Below are 12,395 nucleotides of genomic sequence, written 5' to 3'. Positions count from 1 at the left end.
GGAAGGGTGACTTAGCCTGTGCCTGCTTTTGAGACGGGCTCCTGCCTCAAAAGAAGCTTATTCAGATATATCAGTCAGATTTTTTTTTTTTTTTGACTGATTAAACTTCTCCCGGGTAGGGAGAAACGAAGAGATTAACCTCAAAGCCTATTTTTGTTGGGACGACCAGATCTCATTAATTTATGGGACGAGGTCCAGCCGACGAAGGTGGGACGGATTTTCAACAACAAGCTCTATCTGATAAAGCGAACGTTCATCTTATCTTCTAAGAGAGAACGCACTAACAGGCAAGCACCCTTCTTTCTATATTTTTCTTTTACTTGACTTAAATTGTTGCTGTTTAAAAGAGATTTGCCAGATTGATCGGTTTTTGACATCTCACTGGGGAGCCATAACTTCTCTCTGCTACTCACTAATTAATAGCTTATCTCTGTTTTTGTTGCAAAAAGCTGTCCTGGATTTGCATTCTAAAGATATACACAGAAGAGGGATTTCTATTCCAGATTTTTATTTTGAAGAATATTATATTGTCTGAGACTACTCTCTTTTTGGTCTATTTTATTTTGACGAATCTGTTTCCTGACGACCGCCATTAATTGTTTCGATCCTGGGAACTGCATTTTGTTTACTTAAGCATGGAGAGATAAGGCTGTCTGCTCTGTTTATACTGTGATGTCACCAAGTTTGGAGTATTAACCCAATTGTTGCTGAAATAAGAAGTGGTTTTCCTATATTTTTCTTTTAAAATGGCAATTAAGAAAGTGGCTGAGAATCTGGAAATAACTATGTTTCAGAAAATAATGGATGAGATTGAGATAACGAAACAAAACCTGCGACAGGGTTGTAAGGAGCTGAAAATTGAATTGAGTAAAATGAAGCAGGAGATTAAAGATATAGGGGTCCCTGTGAGAGAGGTGACCCTGGAAGGGGTCCCTGTGAGAGAGGAGACCCCGGAGATTGGAACAAACGTGGAACAGGAAAAAGATTTGGAGTCTATGGACTTTAGAAACAAAATCTATTGTTTGGAGACACAGGAGATTAAAGACATAGGGGTCCTTGTGAGAGAGGAGACCCTGGAGACTGGAACAGGGGTCCCTGTGAGAGAGGAGACCCTGGAGACTGGAACAGGGGTCCCTGTGAGAGAGGAGATCCCGGAGATTGGAACAAACGTGGAACAGGAACAAGATTTGGAGTCTATGGACTTTAGAAATAAAATCTATTGTTTGGAACTCAATGTTATCTCTGAAGAAATTAATGAAGATTCTAGAGATAAAGTTATCAATGGCATGGATAATCTTCTGGACTGGATTGATGTGATGGAGCCCAATATAGAGAAAATCTATGGAATTAACTGCAGCCATGTGACAATGGAAAAACTTTCAAGAGATGACCCAGTGTATTTTGAAAAAAAGAACAGAGATATGATTTTACAGCAGTATTTCAGCAACCTATTCAGAATGGATGACAAGAAAATATTTGGGATAGAGGTAATTCCCATCAGACTCTTACTATATGACTATGGCTTTGACAGCAAGATTATTATGGAATACTGATAATGGAAGATTGGATACTGAAATTACTGGACTTAACAAGACTACTGAAGATGGAAGATGGAAAATGGAACTAATAGGGATAATAGAACAATGGCTACTGAAATTACTGAACCTAACAGATTCTGATGTGATGGATTAATTGAAATGTTTATTTTGACTATGGTTATGACAATAAGATTATCATAATTAGTAATGAGATGGATTAATCGATATGCTTATCTGGGAAAAAAAAATTGATAGATGTATTTCTTAAAGAATTGAAACCTCTCTTTGACTTTTTGTGGAAAGAATAAAGTAATGTTTATGAGATTTGATGATTAAGTAAGATAACTACTGGAGGAAAGTGATTTTATAATATGACTTAAGAGACAGGATTGTTATATATTATAGACTTATAACTGATTTGATCTTTGACAAATGGGAAGTCAATATTTTACTCTTTATTTTTTATTTTTGTTTTTTTTTTCTTTTTCTTTTTTTTTGTTTAACTATTTTTGATTTTGTTTTTTGTCTTTGAATGTTTTATGATTTCGTCTTGTATGTTTTATGAAAATCTGAATAAAAATTATTGAAAAAAAAAAAAAACAATATGAAAGAGTCACGAGTGACAGACAGAAAGGGTTTGTGCTTCCTGGGAGAAACCAGGAAATGATAGAAGTAACATAAGGCCTAATGATACAGAGAGGCCACTGACTGAGAAAGCTCTGTACAGTACAACTGTTATTTAAAGAAAACATATCTTGGTTTCTAAAGCACAGTCTGATGCTGTAAGCAATCCTACTGTCTTGAAACACACACTAGCCCCATGCAGTGAATCCTTACTCTAGGGGAGAGTAAGCTCTGTGGACTTGGGACTGCGGTTGTCCGGAAAGGCAACCCCCGGTCAATATTTGTTCTTCTAGGATCAGTTTAATGTTTAATGGAGAGCATGCATTTCTCAATAATGCCCTGACATAGAATGCCTTGCAAACCCCTGACCAATGCTCTTATGTTACTGAATTACAAATGGTACGTTGTAATTTCGTTCTGTATGGTATCTAATTTTGAAACACTGAATCTCAAAATCAATTATTGCAAGGTGACATTGGTTTTATGCTGGGAAATGTTTGTAAAAAACATAAAAAACTGAAACATGTTGCTTGCAAAAGTATTCAACCCCTGTGCTGTGGAAGCTCCCAGTTTACACAGATGAAAGAAATTGCCCTATTGAGGACACAATTACCTTACCATTGGCCTCCAACTGTGAACCATTAAAGTTGTTGTCACATTGTCAGGATAATGCAACTCCTGATCAATATCAGTTCTCCTTCGATCTGTTTAATGTTTAATGGAGAGCATACATTTCTCAACAGTGCCCTGACATATATAAATGATAGCCCAATGCAAAGACCTTGCTCTACTTCTTCAGAGAGTCACCTCTAAATGTAACGTAAGTATCAAATTAGCTTGTTCTTCTGACACTGCTATGACAGAGATTTTCCTGTATTTGGTGTCCTTGGGCAAAGTAAGATCCTGGGAGGATATAAGTGATGATGATGATGATGATGTTGATGATGATGTAGACAACACTTCCGATACGCCAGGATGACCCTTTTTATTGCATAGACCAATCTCTACAAATTATTCCACTAAGTATGCATTATGTTATAGAGTGTATTATAGAGCAGCTCTCTTTCTTTTGTCTGTCTCACACCTCTTTGATAGATTGCCTGCTTCATCCATCACTCCTTTCCTCAACCCTTTTGCCATTGTGTTCTTCTCATTCCTTAAGCTGCCAGTATCTTCCCCTTCTTCTGCTTCAGGCTCTGCCTTCTGCCCCTCAGCTGTAGCCAACTGTAAAATTAGGGAAATATGGAATAATGGGGTGTATGTTTTAAATCAGGGGTTCCCAACCTATAGTCCATGGACCACCAGTGGTCCACAAGCTTCATTCAGGTCATCTGTGATCCATCTGTGAAGAGGAAGTTACCATTTGAATTATAAGGAATTCCATGGAATTCAAATTGTGCTGCATCAAAATACATCATCTGAAAGGTGCAATACAAATGCAGTTAAAGATATTTAGCACTGTGCATAACAATTGCTACATATGGAAGGAAAAACAAGATCCTCAGCAATGTTCAAGTGATCAATGTGGGAGAAAGGGTTGGAAACCAATCTCTTAAATTATCAACAACCTTTCTTCTTTGTTTTGCCAAATCTCTGGAGAATTTGTTTCAACTGTCCAAAGACCTTCCCAGCCCCAGCCCAAATCTCACCGGAACTGCTGCTGGGCCTGTTGCTGCCTTGGCCTCCTCCACTCCCCTCACCATCCCTCTCTCCATCGTCCTTATACTAATTGGTGAAAGAAGAAGCAGAGAACAACAATGCAACACTAACAAAGAGGACAACTTCCCCATGATCTGGCTGATGTGTGGATCAAAGGAGCCCATCGTCCTTGAAAAAACATAAAAGAACCCCCCCTATGTGATATCTGCCCTCCTGTTTCCATCGGGCTGAAGCAGGCGGATTTGGACAGCTAGGAAGGAAAAGTTTGCAGTACTTCGTTTCCCTGTGAAACAGAAATGTGGTCAAGTCCAACCGCCAGTGTGTCTTTCTGTTGAGCAAATGTCTTTGGTTTCCTTTTCCCCAGACTGGGATTTCTTCTGCTTGCCAAATCCTGGTTGTCCTCCTAAGTATTTGGGCCACTACAAATCATGCACTCGCATGTGCAAGGGAGTGTTCCCTACAAGGAACTAGGGGTGAGCTCCCCACAATAAGCTTTGTGTCACCCTAAATGATGCACCCAAACATCCCTTACAATCCATCATACGACAGGGCCTGACATTAGTGCCTTTTTTGAGTTTAATGTTATCAATGAAGGTACATGAGAGTGATGCTGCATAAAAATGTCTGGTGGCAATTTCAAATACAGAAATGACACTCCCCAGACAGACTCATTTTTCCATGAATGCCAGTGCAATCCTACATGTGTCTTCTCAGAAGTAAGTCCCATTGAGTGCAACAAGATTCACTCCCAGATAAATGCTGCATTTTGGGCTTAGCAGTTGCATGGGGTGGGAAGGGGAAAGTCTAGGGGTTTACCATAGAGTGGTGGCAAGGGGGTCGTGAGCAGAGTGATCAGGGGACAGAGCCCCTATAGTCTTAGTCTGGAGACACCCAGGGGTTCAACACAGCTGGACCAAGACAAACACAGTCCAGTAGCTGACAGTGGAGATGTGATAGATGGCTGAGAAACAGTTCCCTTTGACAACTGTCATGTATAAATTGTACTTCATTTTGGGGGTATAGCTAGACACTGCTGTTGAGGTAAGGAAGATTCCCCCACACACACAACATTAGGTTGGTTTTGGGATTTCTTTCTTCTTTTTTTCTGTAATATAGTTTAATCAATTGAGCCATCAGGACTGTTTTAGGGAATCAGTAACAAGGAGAAATATTAAAATCCATATGTTTGATAGAGGGCCACTGACTTAATTTTAAGAGATTGTAAGTGTATGTTGAAAGTTAAACTTGCTTAAAAATCATATCTTTATTGCCAGACTGTTTAAAACATAGAAACAACATAGTTCAATTTTTTTTAAAAAATTAAACAAGTATTATGTTTAAAATTTCCTGGCTAGTTTCAAATCTGATTTACAGGCAAGTTAGACTTTAAACCTACACTTTTTTTTAATGGAGTCAGTGGCCCACTAACAAACATTTGCAATTAAATACTGTTTTTCTTTGTCAATGAAAACGGTTGTAAAATGGATTTGGAAGTCAAGTTTTATAAACATGGCAATGGCATATCATGTACAATAAGAAAATATAACAATGTTTCAATGTGGATTGATTCTGTTCACTGAGTCAGTCATAGCTCTGGATTCAGCCCAGAGAGGGAGGCAAGCCTCTGTCTTTCTAGCTTCTCCCCAGCCTAACATAAAAGTCCCCTCTTGCCCCAACCAGGTGAGTTGGAGAGGGATACCCTTTTTTTATGGCAACACATTGCTTTCCTTCAGGTCTTCAACCATGTAGATCAAGTTCAACAACTAAATAGACAAAATGACATGCTGAAAGGGAACTCACAGGCATCATCCAAATGAAACCCCTAATCCTAAAACAATATTGAGGAAAATTGGCTGTATTTGTTGTGGAAAATGCACACAAAAAACTGATGGATTTTTGTGAAACTAACTTAGGTCCATTAATTTCAGTGAGTAATAGCGAGCCGAATACAACCCATGGTAAAAAAAGTAAATAAATAAGGAGTGAGGCCATCATACCTATTTGGGTTACCGGTGTCACGGGAGAGTGGTAAAAATATGTCTGAAACTTGTCCTGCTTTAATAAATAAGCCAGTAAAAAGATCAGAGATGCAGGCATGGGTTAAGCAGACACACACCCCAGGAACTATTGTGATTCTCCCCAATACAAATCCTAGATTTGGAATGTCTCAAACATACATAGCAGGAGCATATGGTTTAGTGGTTTGATGGCTTAGTAGGTAGAGAAACCAATGTCTTATTAACCACTTTTTATAGGAATATTATTAGCACTATGTAGTGACAAGTTATTATGTTGAGGTGGCTTTTAGACAGGGGAGAAGAGTATACAAGGAGCTTTTTAGATTGTAAGGGTGCTCTCTAACTTGGTTGCGAGATGGAGACCCAGGCTTGGTAAGGTATACTTTTATATTGTAAGACCTGATTGTGACGCCCTTCCCTGGCTCTCCCTGTCAGGTTCCTACCTGCGCGTAGCTACTGCCTGTCACTAGGCACCACCAGGGACTCCACCAGTCCGGACTGTCCTTTTTTATTGTTTCTCTCCCTGCTCTAGCACAGATCTCAACAGATCCCCCTGCTAGGCAACCACCAGTCACGTCCTAATACTAGTATTCCCAGAGACTCTGAATACTGGTATTGTTATTCTCTTCACCGCTGCCGCCATTTGTTACAGTTTCCCTTCAGCCTTGGTCATTACCTTACCCTCCCTTCTGGTCTGTGAAACCCCACCCAAGGATCAGGCCTTTGGTAAACCAAATTAAGTATTTATTAAAGATAACAAAGCTAACAAGATTAACAAGATTTCTTCTTAAGGCACATAAGCATATGGTTTTACTCAATACTAATCCAAACTCCACCCCCCTCCTTCTCCACTCTCTCCTGGCAAACCACTCTCTCAAACCCACCAAACAACCCACTCTTTCTCTTCTCCCCCCAGATTCCACTCTCACTCTTCCTTTTATACGTTCAGCCATTTTAAACACTCAGCCAATCATCTAGCATTCTACTGCCCATTCACTCCCCCTCCTCTTTCACTCCACTTACCATGTATCTTCTAAACAACAACACTTACCATATATACATTAATATAGGAACATCACACTGATCAGTGCTCTTTTAATCATTCTTAGGGAAGGTATTTTCTGTATTAGGGATAGATAAATAAAATAGAGTTGTATCATTCATGGTTGTTCTTGCTAGCTCTTCTTCAAAATAAGTTGTCTTTCCTATAATACTAAGAAAGGTATTGGAGACTCTTTCATAAGGCCTTGCTTACTCACAAAGGGAACCATTGTTCTTAGGAACAATAACACAATTTGGGGTACAAGAACCTGAAGAAGCTGTTACCACGAACCGATAGGTACCAGGTCTGAAAACACTGAAGACCTTTAGTACATTTTGCTGCAAGGTTCTGCTTCTTTTGTTGTTGTTATGTGCCTTCAAGTCAATTGCGACTTACGGCGACCCTATGAAGACCTCCAAGAGCATCTGTCATGAACCATCCTGTTCAGACTTTGTAAGTTCAGGTCTGTGGCTTCCTTTATGGAATCAATCCATCTCTTGTCTGGCCTTCCTCTTTTTCTACTCCCTTCTGATTTTCCCACTATTATTGTCTTTTCCAGTGAATCATGTCTTCTCATGTCCAAAGTATGATAACCTCAGTTTCTTCATTTTAGTTTCTAGTGATAGTTCTGGTTTAATTTGTTCCAACACCAAATTATTTGTCTGTTTCGCAGCCAATGGTATGTTCAAACCTCTCCTCCAACACCACATTTCAAATGAGTTGATTTTTCTCTTATCCCTTTTTTCACTGTCCAACTTTTACATTCATACATAGAGATCGGGAATACCATGGTCTGAATGATCCTGACTTTAGTGTTCAGTGATACCTCTTTGCGTTTGAGGATCTTTTCTAGCTCTCTCATAGCTGCCCTCACCAGCCCTAGCCTTCTAATTTCTTGACTGTTGTCTCCATTTTAGTTAATGACTGTGTCGAGGTATTGATAACCCTTGACAAGTTCAATGTTCTCGTTGTCAACTTTAAAGTTACATAAATCTTCTGTTATCGTTACTTAAGTCTTCTTGACGTTCAGCTGCAGTCCTGCTTTTGTGCACATTACACCATTTTCCAGCACCCACCACTGCTTACTCGTAGGTACAGGTATATGTTTATATTTTACTATTATTGAAAACAATGGAGAGAGCCTTGGTCTTTGGAAGATATGCTGTAAATAATAAATGCGTACATAAATTCAGATTCCCCCCATTAGAATCTCATTCAGCTATATCTTAGGGCTCATCTACATGGTGGGTTACTGTGAGTTTGGTGCTACTCACATCTCCTTTTAACTCACATGGTTCACATGATGTTACCATCAAACAGAAGCTAATATGAAAAGGGAAGAAAAAAACCTCTTCATTCCATTTCTCTAGTGCTTGCAGACACTTTGCTTTGATGCTTTTTGTTGGGTCAATTGTTTCCTTCTCCATGCCCACACCCTCCTCTTCCCTCTTTCATTATATCTTCTCTAGGCTGACAATCAACTTCTGGCTGCTATCCTCCATTCTGCTAGTCCTTTTTAGGTTGCTGCAGATGGTGCCTATTTTCTTTTTTCCACTAACTTGTGCACAAAAGCACAACACTGCTCAAACAAAAATTTGTATTTCAGCTGTACCCTACTAGGGCAAACACATATTCACCCTTCCGGGTTTGTGTTTAAAAGGAACCCATTGCAGCATGCTTTTTTGTCAAGCAACCAGAGGGAGTAGAAATGTTAAATTAGAGGGCTTGGTCATTAGGAAACTGCTTGATTGATCCTTCACCTCAGTGTACATAGAAAACATTGTGTTTGCAGCTAGCATTGAGCCCTTACTGTGGTGATAAAAACAGCATCTTTACTGTGGAGATAAAAACAGCATCTTTAGTAGGAAGTAATGCTCCCATGTGGATAAGCCCTTAGGTTGTGTATGCAACGCACCATACAGCTAAAGCACATGGGTTCCCATAAAGAATCCTGGGAACTGTGTTTGGTTGTGGGTGCTAGGAATTGTAGTTCTGTGAGGAGTAAACTACAGTTCCCAGGATTCTTGGTGGTAAGCTATGTGCTTTAAATGTATGGTGGGTTTCTACTCTTTTTCTTCCTTGACAGAGCAGCTGACTGGATGACAAAGGGATGGGACCAGGTAATGGAAGAGGGAGAAACAGGATAGAGGTGGAGAAGAGAGAGACCCAAAGAGACTCAGATGGGGGGAGGAGATAAAGTGGCAAAGGGAGAAACAGGATGTTGGTAGATAACAGGAGGGAGGAGGGGCCCATGGACTATGCCAGGGTAGAGAAGCTTTTTCATCCCAAGGGCCACATTCCCTTCCAGTCATCCTTCCAGGGGCCACATCCACTAATGGGCTGGGGCCAGAGACAAAGGTGGGTCGAGTAACAGATGTGACTCTTACTTTTCTACAGGATACTATTTTAGTCAAGAGGTTTCTGAAGGTATCCAAATTTTGCAATGCAATTCTCCAGCCAAAGAATGTTTACAAAAATGTATATATTTGGAAGATGTATGCATAAAGGTGAATCTAGTAGTGAAAATAGCATACATAATGCATTATATTATGGGAAATTGCTGGCAAAAATGTGTTGATTAGTCAACACTGAATACAGAAATGTGTTTATTAGGAGAAATTCAAACGACAATGCTGAAGAACTTTCATGAGGATCTGTTTGTAAAAAAAATTCAAATTACTGCAGAAATCTGGAGAACTCAATTTGAGATTGGAAAAATGAGAAACAGAGAGAAGCAAATTGGGCATATCCTTCCGCCCTACTGGTACATATAACAGGAGTCAGAGAAACTGAGGATCAAGCAGAGGACCAAAGTCACAGGCAGAGCTCATGATGGAGTTATCTCGGGCTGGCTAGCAAGGCCTTCTATAGGGGGAGCACCTCTGGGGTGCTTGCCGATCTTTGTATGCCATACCTCCAGTAGCTTGAGATGACAAAGAGATACATTCTCTCCCAATCATGCTGAGGAGAAGCAGAAGGGCAAAGCTGGGGGAAGTGCCTTTCGGCTGTGCTCGAGAAGAATCAAAAGATATCTTTGTCAGCTAAAGGCCTCGAAGCTAAGAGCAAGCCAGCAACTCAGAGCAAATATCCGAATTTATTGGTGAGCATCCCAAGCCCTCTAGCAAATGGTTCCTTGGCTTACATTAGGTTTATTGCTTTTCACATGGAAAAGAAATGAGGGGGGCTGGGGAGTGAAGAATTAAGGGAGGGGACAGCTCTGTCCACAGAGCTGTTTTTTACACATAGTCCCTGTGGGCAATGCTGTGAAATCTCTCTCGAAGGAGAAAGTAGAGAAGCAACTTTAATCACCAGTTATTGATGTTTAAAAACAACACTCTAACTCTCCTCATTGCTGTGAGCAATGCTTAGTGTGTGTGTGTGTTTGTGTGTGTGTGTGTGAAGGGGAGGGTGCTGTATACTCAGTCAGACTAGTGGTCCATCTAGCTCAGTACTGTCTTCACTAACTGGTTGCAACTCTCCAGAGTTTCAGACAGGAGATACTCCCAGTCCCTACATGGAGAGGCCAGGGAGAGAACCGGGCACCTCTTGCATGCAAAACAAATGCTCTACCACTGATTTAAGGCCTTCCCCACAAACAGAGAGAGGGAGACAGATGGATCTAGATGCTTCCTGGAAGGGGTTTTAATATTTTAAATGGGTCCTAGGCAAAAGGTTTTTTAAAAAACAGAGACCTTCCCCAGAAATAGTGAATCTGGATGAAAATGGGGGACAAATACGGGCTACCTCCTTGATGCCAACAACTCTAACCATCAGCATTCCCATTACAGGTCACTGGCATGCACTACAGCAAAGAGAAGGGAACTCAGAAGCAATCGTCCCAAATGGCTCTATGCATCTCACCATTCCATTGTGTCAGAAGAGCCTGGACAGGAGCAGCAGCCATGTCATTCAGAAAATTCCCCAGAGCATTCAGGAATCAGGGGACACAGCTGGGTTAACACAGAGACATACAGCCCAGCTGCCCAGACCTTGTTATACACTCCAGGGTGGCCCTCTCATGCGTGATCATACCATGTGTGATGGATGGTTTACTCTGGGCAAACCTGGCTTTTATCAACAACAGAGTAGGGGATCAGTTGACCGGCATCCCAGATTCTGAAATTCAGGAGGTCAAGAAGATGAAGCAATAGCTTTGATGTAGCTAGCCCTCCTTGTCCCCTCTGTGTCCCACCTCCTTACCACCCTCTACCAACCACCATAGGGATGGCACACATACTCTTCACCCCCCTTTCCTTGACACAATATACATTTATCAGACACAACCCCACATCCCTCCCTCTGGTCTCCCAAGCAGGGCACAGTTACATGTTGGGTCAATGGGTCCCTCTCACTCCAGTAGAATGAACTACTCCCTCTGTCTCTCACCACCCTGGAAATGGTGAGACTGAACATGTGCCCAGTCTTTACTCTTCACAATATGTAACAATATGAAAGAGTCACTAGAGACAGCCTGAGTGGGTTTGTGCTTCCTGGGAGGAGAGAGGAATAATAAAAGTAACATATACTGCCACTCACCATCCAAGTCTATGCTCCAACCGCAAACACAGAAGAACAAGAATCAGAGATTTTATGGAGAAGTACAGGAAGAAATTGATCACACACCAAAAGAAGATGTGCTGAGAATCATGGGGAACTGGAATTAGGGAACAGAGAAGAACTAGGAATTGTGGGGAAATGGGGCTTAGGAGATAGAAATGCAGCAGGAGAAAGACTGACTGAATTCCGTGAAGCCAATAATTTGTTTCTTGCAAACACATTCTTTGAGCAACCAAAAAGACGACTGTACACAGAGACATCACCAGATGGTCAATATAGGAATCAAATTGATTATATAATTGGTAGCAGCAAATGGAGAAGTTTCATACTTTCTGCAAAAACAAGACCAGGAGCAGACTGTGGTACAGATCATGAAGTGGTCATATTGAAAAGTCAGAGTAAAGCCAGAGAAGAACAACAAAGCAATCAAAATGCCAAAACACAATTTAAATAACATCCCAGAAAAATATAAAGATCAAATAAGGAACATATTTGAGGCTTTAAACCTAGCTGATAGAGAACCAGAAGAAATATGTATTGGAGACATTATCAGGGAAGGATGTGTTGAGGAAATTTCAAATGGCAAAGAATGCCCACTGCTCACCTCAAAGCACCCGGGCAGGAGTGCGAGCTGAGATAGAATCCTAATTATTCATTTGGCTAAGAGCCACCCAGATATCAAGTAAGACACAGACAACTTCTTGATCAAAAAGGGCTTTCACACTCACACGGGCACAACAGCCTGGCAAGGATGAGAGCAACTCTTTATTGTTCAGCATGACAATATATAGTATTCTGAAACGTACTATCAATAAACAAAATGTAACTAAAACAAGAGAAAAGTAACAGGCCTAAGCTACATATCACTTGCTACATATCAAAGTCAGGAAGTTTCTCTTTGAAAATCAGAACCCATGTCCATCTCATCCTGAGATAAGGAATGGTATGTTGGGGTGA

At 40.7% G+C, this 12,395-nt stretch overlaps 1 long non-coding RNA gene across 1 annotated transcript; it reads left to right on the top strand.

Moving 5' to 3' along the window:
• The first annotated feature begins 2,795 nt into the window (after positions 1-2,795).
• LOC133377643 (uncharacterized) lies at positions 2,796-12,284 on the top strand. Its single transcript, XR_009760759.1, has 2 exons — positions 2,796-2,982; positions 10,670-12,284. It is a non-coding gene; the product is annotated as an uncharacterized LOC133377643 (long non-coding RNA).
• The last annotated feature ends 111 nt before the right edge of the window (positions 12,285-12,395 follow it).

Source organism: Rhineura floridana, chromosome 2 (assembly GCF_030035675.1).
Source record: "Rhineura floridana isolate rRhiFlo1 chromosome 2, rRhiFlo1.hap2, whole genome shotgun sequence".
In the NCBI taxonomy this organism is placed as follows: Eukaryota; Metazoa; Chordata; class Lepidosauria; order Squamata; family Rhineuridae; genus Rhineura; species Rhineura floridana.
This window is presented reverse-complemented; position numbering and strand designations above follow the sequence as displayed.